Raw genomic sequence first — 10,000 nt, 5'->3', positions numbered from 1 at the left:
ATAAGGTTGTTTTTGAAAGGCAATTTGGGACTCACATAAGGTTGCTTTTGGGAGGCAATTTGGGACTCATATAAGGTTGTTTTTGGGAGGCAATTTGGGACTCATATAAGGTTGTTTTTGGAAGGCAATTTGGGACTCATATAAGGTTGTTTTTGGAAGGCAATTTGGGACTCACATAAGGTTGTTTTTGGGAGGCAATTTGGGACTCATATAAGGTTGTTTTTGGAAGGCAATTTGGGACTCACATAAGGTTGCTTTTGGGAGGCAATTTGGGACTCATATAAGGTTGTTTTTGGGAGGCAATTTGGGACTCATATAAGGTTGTTTTTGGAAGGCAATTTGGGACTCATATAAGGTTGTTTTTGGAAGGCAATTTGGGACTCACATAAGGTTGCTTTTGGGAGGCAATTTGGGACTCATATAAGGTTGTTTTTGGGAGGCAATTTGGGACTCATATAAGGTTGTTTTTGGAAGGCAATTTGGGACTCATATAAGGTTGTTTTTGGAAGGCAATTTGGGACTCACATAAGGTTGTTTTTGGGAGGCAATTTGGGACTCATATAAGGTTGTTTTTGAAAGGCAATTTGGGACTCACATAAGGTTGCTTTTGGGAGGCAATTTGGGACTCATATAAGGTTGTTTTTGGGAGGCAATTTGGGACTCATATAAGGTTGTTTTTGGAAGGCAATTTGGGACTCATATAAGGTTGTTTTTGGAAGGCAATTTGGGACTCATATAAGGTTGTTTTTGGAAGGCAATTTGGGACTCATATAAGGTTGTTTTTGGGAGGCAATTTGGGACTCATATAAGGTTGTTTTTGGAAGGCAATTTGGGACTCACATAAGGTTGTTTTTGGGAGGCAATTTGGGACTCATATAAGGTTGTTTTTGAAAGGCAATTTGGGACTCACATAAGGTTGCTTTTGGGAGGCAATTTGGGACTCATATAAGGTTGTTTTTGGGAGGCAATTTGGGACTCATATAAGGTTGTTTTTTGGAAGGCAATTTGGGACTCATATAAGGTTGTTTTTGGAAGGCATTTGGGACTCATATAAGGTTGTTTTTGGAAGGCAATTTGGGACTCATATAAGGTTGTTTTTGGGAGGCAATTTGGGACTCATATAAGGTTGTTTTTGGAAGGCAATTTGGGACTCATATAAGGTTGTTTTTGGAAGGCAATTTGGGACTCATATAAGGTTGTTTTTGGAAGGCAATTTGGGACTCATATAAGGTTGCTTTTGGGAGGCAATTTGGGACTCATGTAAGGTTGTTTTTGGGAGGCAATTTGGGACTCATATAAGGTTGTTTTTGAAAGGCAATTTGGGACTCACATAAGGTTGCTTTTGGGAGGCAATTTGGGACTCATATAAGGTTGTTTTTGGGAGGCAATTTGGGACTCATATAAGGTTGTTTTTGGAAGGCAATTTGGGACTCATATAAGGTTGTTTTTGGAAGGCAATTTGGGACTCATATAAGGTTGTTTTTGGAAGGCAATTTGGGACTCATATAAGGTTGTTTTTGGAAGGCAATTTGGTACTCATATAAGGTTGTTTTTGGAAGGCAATTTGGTACTCATATAAGGTTGTTTTTGGAAGGCAATTTGGGACTCATATAAGGTTGTTTTTGGAAAGGAATTTTGACCACAATCTCTTTTCTACCTTCTTTCGGTCATTTACTTCTCTCTCATTTTCTGTAGTGCCATAACCTCTGTACCATGGTCTTCCACTGTCTTGGGTTAGAGTTCTCTTGCTTGAGGGTACATCCAGGCACACTATTCTATCCTATTTCTCTTCCTCTTGTTTTGTTTACTTATTTCAATGTTGTCACTGTTTCTATTATATTCTATTTTTTTCTAGTTTCCTTTCCTCACTGGGATATTTTCCCTGTTGGAGCCCCGGGCCTTACAGCATCCTGCTTTTCCAACCAGGGTTCCATCTCTATCCTTGATTACTCCCAGTTGTCCAAAGTCCTGTCTTTCCCTTTTCTTCAAGTTTGAAATATAGACTTCCTTTTCTCCTTCACTTGTTCCTAACCTTTATTCAATTACACTACCTCTCTTCCAATAGCTCAATGGCTATACAAACTTTCTTCTTTGAATCTTTATCCTCTTCTCTACAGTTCCTCTGTTCCGTCACGTAAGTAAAAATATAGAGAAAAATTAGTTCTGCTTGATGGGACTAGCATAATTTTCCCCTCTTAATTACGTTGCTATATTCTCATATTACTTTATTTTTTTCTTTACTAATATAAGGTTCAGTTTTTAGATGGCAATTTAGATCCCAATCTCTTCTCTACCTTCTTTATTTCGGCCATTTCTTTTAGCGGTTATTAAGTCGGTTGGTTTCCAAGTTTCTCTATAGCCAGACTATTGAATTATCATCTTGGTCCAATTTTCTCCCAGATATCTATAATCTGTTTTTTAAAGGGGAAGTAGTTAACTCAACTCTCCTTTATATTTCTAAATTGTAGACAGCTATTATCATTATAACATATAATGCCACTTTTCTCTTTGTAAGGGTAGATGAGACTCTTTAAGTATGGTAAGCAGCTTTTCTAGGAGAAGGACACTCCAAAATCAAACCATTGTTCTTTTATCTTGGATAGTGCCATAGCCTCTGTACCATGGTCTTCCACTGTCTTGGGTTTGAGTTCTCTTGCTTAAGGGTACACTCGGGCACACTATTCTATCTTATTTCTCTTCCTCTTATTTTGTTAAAGTTTTTATAGTTTATATAGGAGATAAATATTTTAAACTCGTTGCTCTTCTTAAAATATTTTATTTTTCTTTGTTTCCTTTCCTCACTGAGCTATTTTCCCTGTTGGAGCCCTTGGGCTTATAGCATCCTACTTTTCCAATTAGGGTTGTAGCTTAGCAAGTAAAAATAATAATAATAATAAGCTGAGTCACATTCCCAGACTCTCAATTGGATTGGTTAGAAATGGCGAAAAATACAATTATCTGAGAAGTTGGACTGCAAAGTTAATTCAGCTTTGGTCCAAAGGACAACTCAAATGAACTTTTGTGTCACCTACGGTGTGCTACGCAAGGCATACTGTAGATGTTCTCTCTCTACGGATTAGTTTACGCATAGAGATGAGTTTATGAGTAAAGGAAACATTTGATTCCAAGGCCAATCTAGTATTATCTCTAAATATGGATGCACCATAATCGATCTAGTAGTATCTCTAAATAAGGATAGGTCCAAAGACAATTAATAGTTATCTCTAGATATAGCTACAAAGTCCATCGGTAGTTATCTCTGGATATGAATTCAAGGTCATGACAACCATTGTTATCTCTATATATAAATCCACCACAGTCGATGAAGTGTTACATATGGATGTAGATTTCAAGTCAACCAAATGTTATCTCTAGATATAGATACAAAGTCTATCAAGAGTTATCTCTGGATATGGATTCAAGTTCATGGCAACCATTGTTATCTTTAGATATAGATACAAAGTCTATCAAGAGTTATCTCTGGATATGGATTCAAGATCATGACAATCATTGTTATCTCTAGAAACAGATACAAAGTCTATGAAGAGTTATCTCTGGATATGGATTCAAGGTCATGACAACCATTGCTGTCTTTAGATATAGATACAAAGCCTATGAAGAGTTATCTCTAGATATGGATTCAAGGTCATGACAACCATTGTTATCTTTAGATATAGATACAAAGCCTATGAAGTTATCTCTAGATATGGATTCAAGGTCATGACAACCATTGTTATCTTTATATATAGATACAAAGCCTATGAAGAGTTATCTCTAGATATGGATTCAAGGTCATGACAACCATTGTTATCTTTAGATATAGATACAAAGCCTATGAAGAGTTATCTCTAGATATGGATTCAAGGTCATGACAACCATTGTTATCTTTAGATATAGATACAAAGCCTATGAAGAGTTATCTCTAGATATGGATTCAAGGTCATGACAACCATTATTATCTCTAAATATGAAACCACCACAATCGATCCAATGTTATCCCAGCATAATGATCCATAAGTCAATCCAGAGTTATCTCTGCATGAGAATCCACGACCAATCAAGAATTATCTCTAAAAAACCGGATGAGACTCAAATTACGATTGAATAGAAGAGACCGCGAACGATTATGTGGTGACATTTTGATGCCAAATGTCAGGAGCTGATGCATCCTTCATCAAATTCGTCTATTGAATTTGGTGATTAAATCAAATGGAAACGATTGATATATTTATAATATTTACTTTAACGTATCGATAAATAAATGAATATTCTAATAAAGATTATATATAAAAATATAATGCTCTAATAAATGTAAACCTGCTAAGGTGAATCATAATGAAACTGAAAAATATAATCGCCAAAAAAGTTGAAATTGTGAAAAAGGGAAAAAATGCTGTTTTAGGCAATGTTGCAGAGAGCCAAACGGCAAACAAAGAAAGCGGGAGATTTTTGGAAAGGTCACGACCTACATATCGCACACACGCACACACAAGGAGGAACAGACACATGTGACTGACGTAATAACGCGATGCAAGTTGCAACGCGCCATGCAAAATGCAGGCGGAATACTCGCAATTTCTGCGCTGTTTCTGGGTAGGCTTGGAATTGACACTCGAAAATTCTGCGTGGTCTTCCCTCGAGGAATGACGTAGTTGTGACACCTCTAATCTTATCGATGTACGAAAAGTATACACTTTTAAACAACAACAACAACAACAGGGTTGTCGTGGCCTGATTGGTAACGTCTCTGCCTGGTGTTTGCCAGTCGGGGGTTCGAGTCCCGCTCAGACTCGTTACTGCCATTAGTTTCCGCAACCTTACCATCCTTGTGAGCTAAGGAAGGGGTTTGGGGGAGCCTATAGGCCTATCTGTTGAGTCATCAGCAGCCATTGCCTGGCCCTCCCTGGTCCCAGCTTTGGTGGAGGGGGTGCTTGGGCGCTGATCATATGGTCTATATGGTCAGTCTCTAGGGCATTGTCCTACTTGATAGGGCAATGTCACTGCCCCTTGCCTCTGCCATTCATGAGGGGCCTTTAAACAACAAAAACAACAAATGCAGCCGTTTCTAATCCACAGCAGGACAAATGCCTCAGACATGTCCTTATTCCTGTCTGGGGTTTAGCCAGTTTTTATCACTACGTTGGCCACAGCGGGTTGGTGATAATAAGAAATTTTATTCTTATCAGTCACAGCAAACCAACCTAGTATGGATGGCCATGATTAATACAGTTTTGTTGATCATGGTGATATACAAACCATTTCACGACGTTAAGATATTACTACTTTGAAAAGGGTTTTATGATATTATGTACCACAATTATAGTCTTAGAAAATAAACAAGGATTTTTTTTAAATATATATATATATATATATATATATATATATATACATATATATGTATATATAAATATAAACATATATATATATATATATATATATATATATATATATACATATAAATATACATACATATATATACATATATATATACATATATATAAATATATATATATACATATATATACATATATATATATACACATATATATACATATACATATATATAAAGAGAGAGAGAGAGAGAGAGAGAGAGAGAGAGAGAGAGAGAGAGAGAGAGAGAGACTCGATGGCCTTTTCAAATATTAGTGATGACATTAAGACGAATATAAATATAAATAGGAAACTCTTCTCCCTTAAAACATTGTGCTGACGTCACAATCATCGAAAGTAGATCACTAATGATGTAATATTTCAATGGCTTCTTGATCACAAAATCAATACAAATACAATCGAGAAGACGAAGGTTATTTTTTATACTGAAATAGATATTCGTTATATATATATATATATATATATATATATATATATATATATATCTATCTATACTGTATATAAATTTATATTTATATATATATATATATATATATATATATATATATATATATACATATATTTATATATATATACACAGTATATTTATATGCATATAACATGTATACATATATATATATATATATATATATATGTGTGTGTGTGTGTATATATATACATAAGTATATATGTATATATAATACATATATATATGTATATGTATATATATGCATATAATATGTATACATATACTGTATATGTATATATAGGCATATATGTATACATATACTGTATATGTATATATGTGTGTATATATTCATATATATACAGTGTATATATATATATATATATATATATATATATATATATATATATATATATATATCCTTTAGCGAGCACTTAGATTTAATGGATGAAAAAAAATACTCCTGCTTCCTCTCTCTCTCTCTCTCTCTCTCTCTCTCTCTCTCTCTCTCTCTCTCTCTCTCTCTCTCTCTCTCTCTCTCTCTCGGCCCTCCTTGCCCAAAAAATACTACGAAGAGCTTAAACTTTGTTAATAAACAAAGGAGCCGACACCAGTTGGTCACAAGACGCGTGTTTCCTCTCTCCTGACCTCGTTCCTTCAACACAAATTTGAGTTTTGCCTTTTCGAAGAAATTAGTTCATTGAACATCTTTTCCTCCCGGGAGAGGATACGCATCAGTGAGGAATTAATGTATTATATAAAGGCATTATTAAAAAGTTGAAGCACATATAGGTAGCTTAATCTCCGCCCCCCTCCCCAGTTCATTAGGAAAACCCTAGTATCAATATAGGCTAATTACTGAGGATTTCATTATCAAATTAGAAATTAAACAATACAAAAAGAAGCTCTAATATAATTGAACGTTAGTTACTGTCTATTAATACGGGGGGGGGGGGATGAACATTCATTGCCTCATGCAAAATATTAAAGAAAAAGTAATTTTGAGTAATGAATACTGGTAATAACTTGTTTTTCGTGAATCAAAAATTATATCTACATTATAATATATATCTATTGAAATGTTAAAAATGTGAGTAACGCATAAAAAACTATTATGTAAAAGCAATAGATCTCCATTTATCAGTTCTAAAGTATTTTCGTGTCATTAAAAAGTATTAAAAATATATTCCTTCCTGGGGAAAATGAACATTTATGGCCTCTAGCAAAATATTAAAGAAGAAGCAATTTTGAGTAATGAATACTGTTAATAAAATTTTTCGTGAATCAAAAATTATATCTAATTACAATGGAAATATATATTTATTAAAATGTTAAAAATGTGAGTAACGCTTAAAAAACTATTATGTAAAAGAGATCTCCATTTATCAGTTCTAAAGTATTTTCATGTCATTAAAAAGTATTGAAAAATATATCCTTTCCCACGTTTAAATACGAGCGCAAGCAGGATACGTATCATACTGACATTTTTGAAAATCCGAAATGACATTTCGACTGATGAAGGGAGCAAATATAGGACCCTGATTGCCCCCCCCCCCCGACAAAAAAAAAAAAAAAAAAATAAATAAATAAATAAATAAATTCCAACAAATCATTACTGTCATCCCAACTTGACCACTCGGTATCTGAGACTAAGACTTTACCGGTATTTTATTTTCAGAAATCCACAAGTTTTTTTTTTTTTTTTTATTGAAAGTGATCGTATAATGAAGAATTATGCAAGATGAGATTTAGGATTTAAAAGTTAAATTCATTACACACATACACACTCCACACATACACACACACACACACACACACATATATATATATATATATATATATATATTAAAATATATACGAGGACATCCTGAAAAATACATACACACATATATGTACTATATATATATATATATATATATATATATATAATATATATATATATATATATATATATTTATATATATATATGTATATATATACATATATATTAATGAATGCGCGTACACACACACACACACACACACACACACACATATATATATATATATATATATATATATATTTATATATAGGTATGTGTGTATTATCCACGAGTTACAATGTTACTAACTATATGCTAATACTATTCCTTATCATAAATACTCAAAAGTCACAAGAGGTTAGAAACATACAAAATCTGGCGTTCTATCATCGTTAGACATTAAATTGATAATGAAAGCAATAATCATTCACCTTCTATTTGTAAGACAATATACGCAGAGACAGAGACAAGAAAACAGAAAACATATAATGAGAGAAAAAACAAGATTAAGTCAAAGCCAAAAGGTTGGCCTAAACTATAATAGTCCTAAAACTCCAAAACTCTCCAAATATACAAAAGACGCTGACACCAGCTGGTCACAAGGCGCGATCCTGTCCATTGCTTAAACAAAACTCGCCGGGCCATATATACCTATCAGGTAAACTTGGCAAAATATTATATTCCCGAGACTGAAAATTCTGTGTTTGGTGCCAAAATAAGCAGGGGACTAAAAAAGGAAATATTGACTGTAAATTGTTTTCTTAGGACAGACTTTTTTTTTTCTGGTGATAATGGTAAAAACAAACTGTTCCTCGCTTGGTGAGTGCACGAGGAGGTTGAAGAGTCCGGACTATATAAAAATGGGTGATGTTAGATATATCTTCTATATAATAAAATAGGTAATGACTGATATATTTTCTATATAATAAAATAGGTAATAACTGATATACATTGTATATAATGAAATAGGTAATGTCAGTTATAAATTCAATATAATAGAATAGGTAATGACTGACATATTTTCTATATAATAAAATAGGTAATGACATATATTTTCTATATAATAAAATAGGTAATGACTGATATATCTTCTAAATAATAAAATAGGTAATGACATATATTTTCTATATAATAAAATAGGTAATGACTGATGTATTTTCTATATAATAAAATAGGTAATGACTGATATATCTTCTATATAATAAAATAGGTAATGAAATATATTTTCTATATAATAAAATAGGTAATGACTGATGTATTTTCTATATAATAAAATAGGTAATGACTGATCTATCTTCTATATAATAAAATGGGTAATGACTGATAAATCTACTATATAACAAAAGAGTTAATGACAGATATATCTTCCATAAAATAAAATAGGTAATGATTGATATCTATTCTATATAATAAAATAGGTAATGACTGATAAATCTTCCATAACATGAAATAAGTAATGAATGATATATCTTCACTATAATAAAAAATGTAATCTCATATATATCTTCAATATAATAAAATAGGCAAGGACAGATAAAGCTTTCTTAAAATAAAATCGGTAATGATTAATATATCCTCTATATGATAAAAAAGGTAATGTCAGATATATCTTCAATATAATAAAATAGGTAAGGACAGATAAAGCTTCCTTAAAAATAAAATCGGTAATGATTAATATATCCTCTATATGATAAAAAAGGTAATGTCAGATATATCTTCAATATAATAAAATAGGTAAGGACAGATAAAGCTTCCTTAAAATAAAATCGGTAATGATTAATATATCCTCTATATGATAAAAAAGGTTATGTCAGATATATCTTCAATATAATAAAATAGGTAAGGACAGATAAAGCTTCCTTAAAATAAAATCGGTAATGATTAATATATCCTCTATATGATAAAAAGGTAATGTCAGATATATCTTCAATATAATAAAATAGGTAAGGACAGATAAAGCTTCCTTAAAATAAAATCGGTAATGATTAATATATCCTCTATATGATAAAAAAGGTAATGTCAGATATATCTTCAATATAATAAAATAGGTAAGGACAGATAAAGCTTCCTTAAAATAAAATCGGTAATGATCAATATATCCTCTATATAATAAAAAATGTAATCTCATATATATCTTCAATATAATAAAATAGGCAAGGACAGATAAAGCTTTCTTAAAATAAAATCGGTAATGATTAATATATCCTCTATATGATAAAAAAGGTAATGTCAGATACATCTTCAATATAATAAAATAGGTAATGACCGGTAAAGCTTCCATAAAATAAAATAGGTAATGATTGATATATCTTCTATATGATAAAAAAGGTAATGTTAGATATATATTCTTCCAAATAACGGAA

General features: G+C 32.0%; 1 pseudogene; it reads left to right on the top strand.

The window, feature by feature from the left end:
- Positions 1 to 10,000, top strand: part of LOC137652202 (CB1 cannabinoid receptor-interacting protein 1-like) — a 255,594-nt pseudogene that overhangs the window by 22,164 nt on the left and 223,430 nt on the right.

This window comes from Palaemon carinicauda, chromosome 13 (genome assembly GCF_036898095.1).
Source record: "Palaemon carinicauda isolate YSFRI2023 chromosome 13, ASM3689809v2, whole genome shotgun sequence".
In the NCBI taxonomy this organism is placed as follows: Eukaryota; Metazoa; Arthropoda; class Malacostraca; order Decapoda; family Palaemonidae; genus Palaemon; species Palaemon carinicauda.
This window is presented reverse-complemented; position numbering and strand designations above follow the sequence as displayed.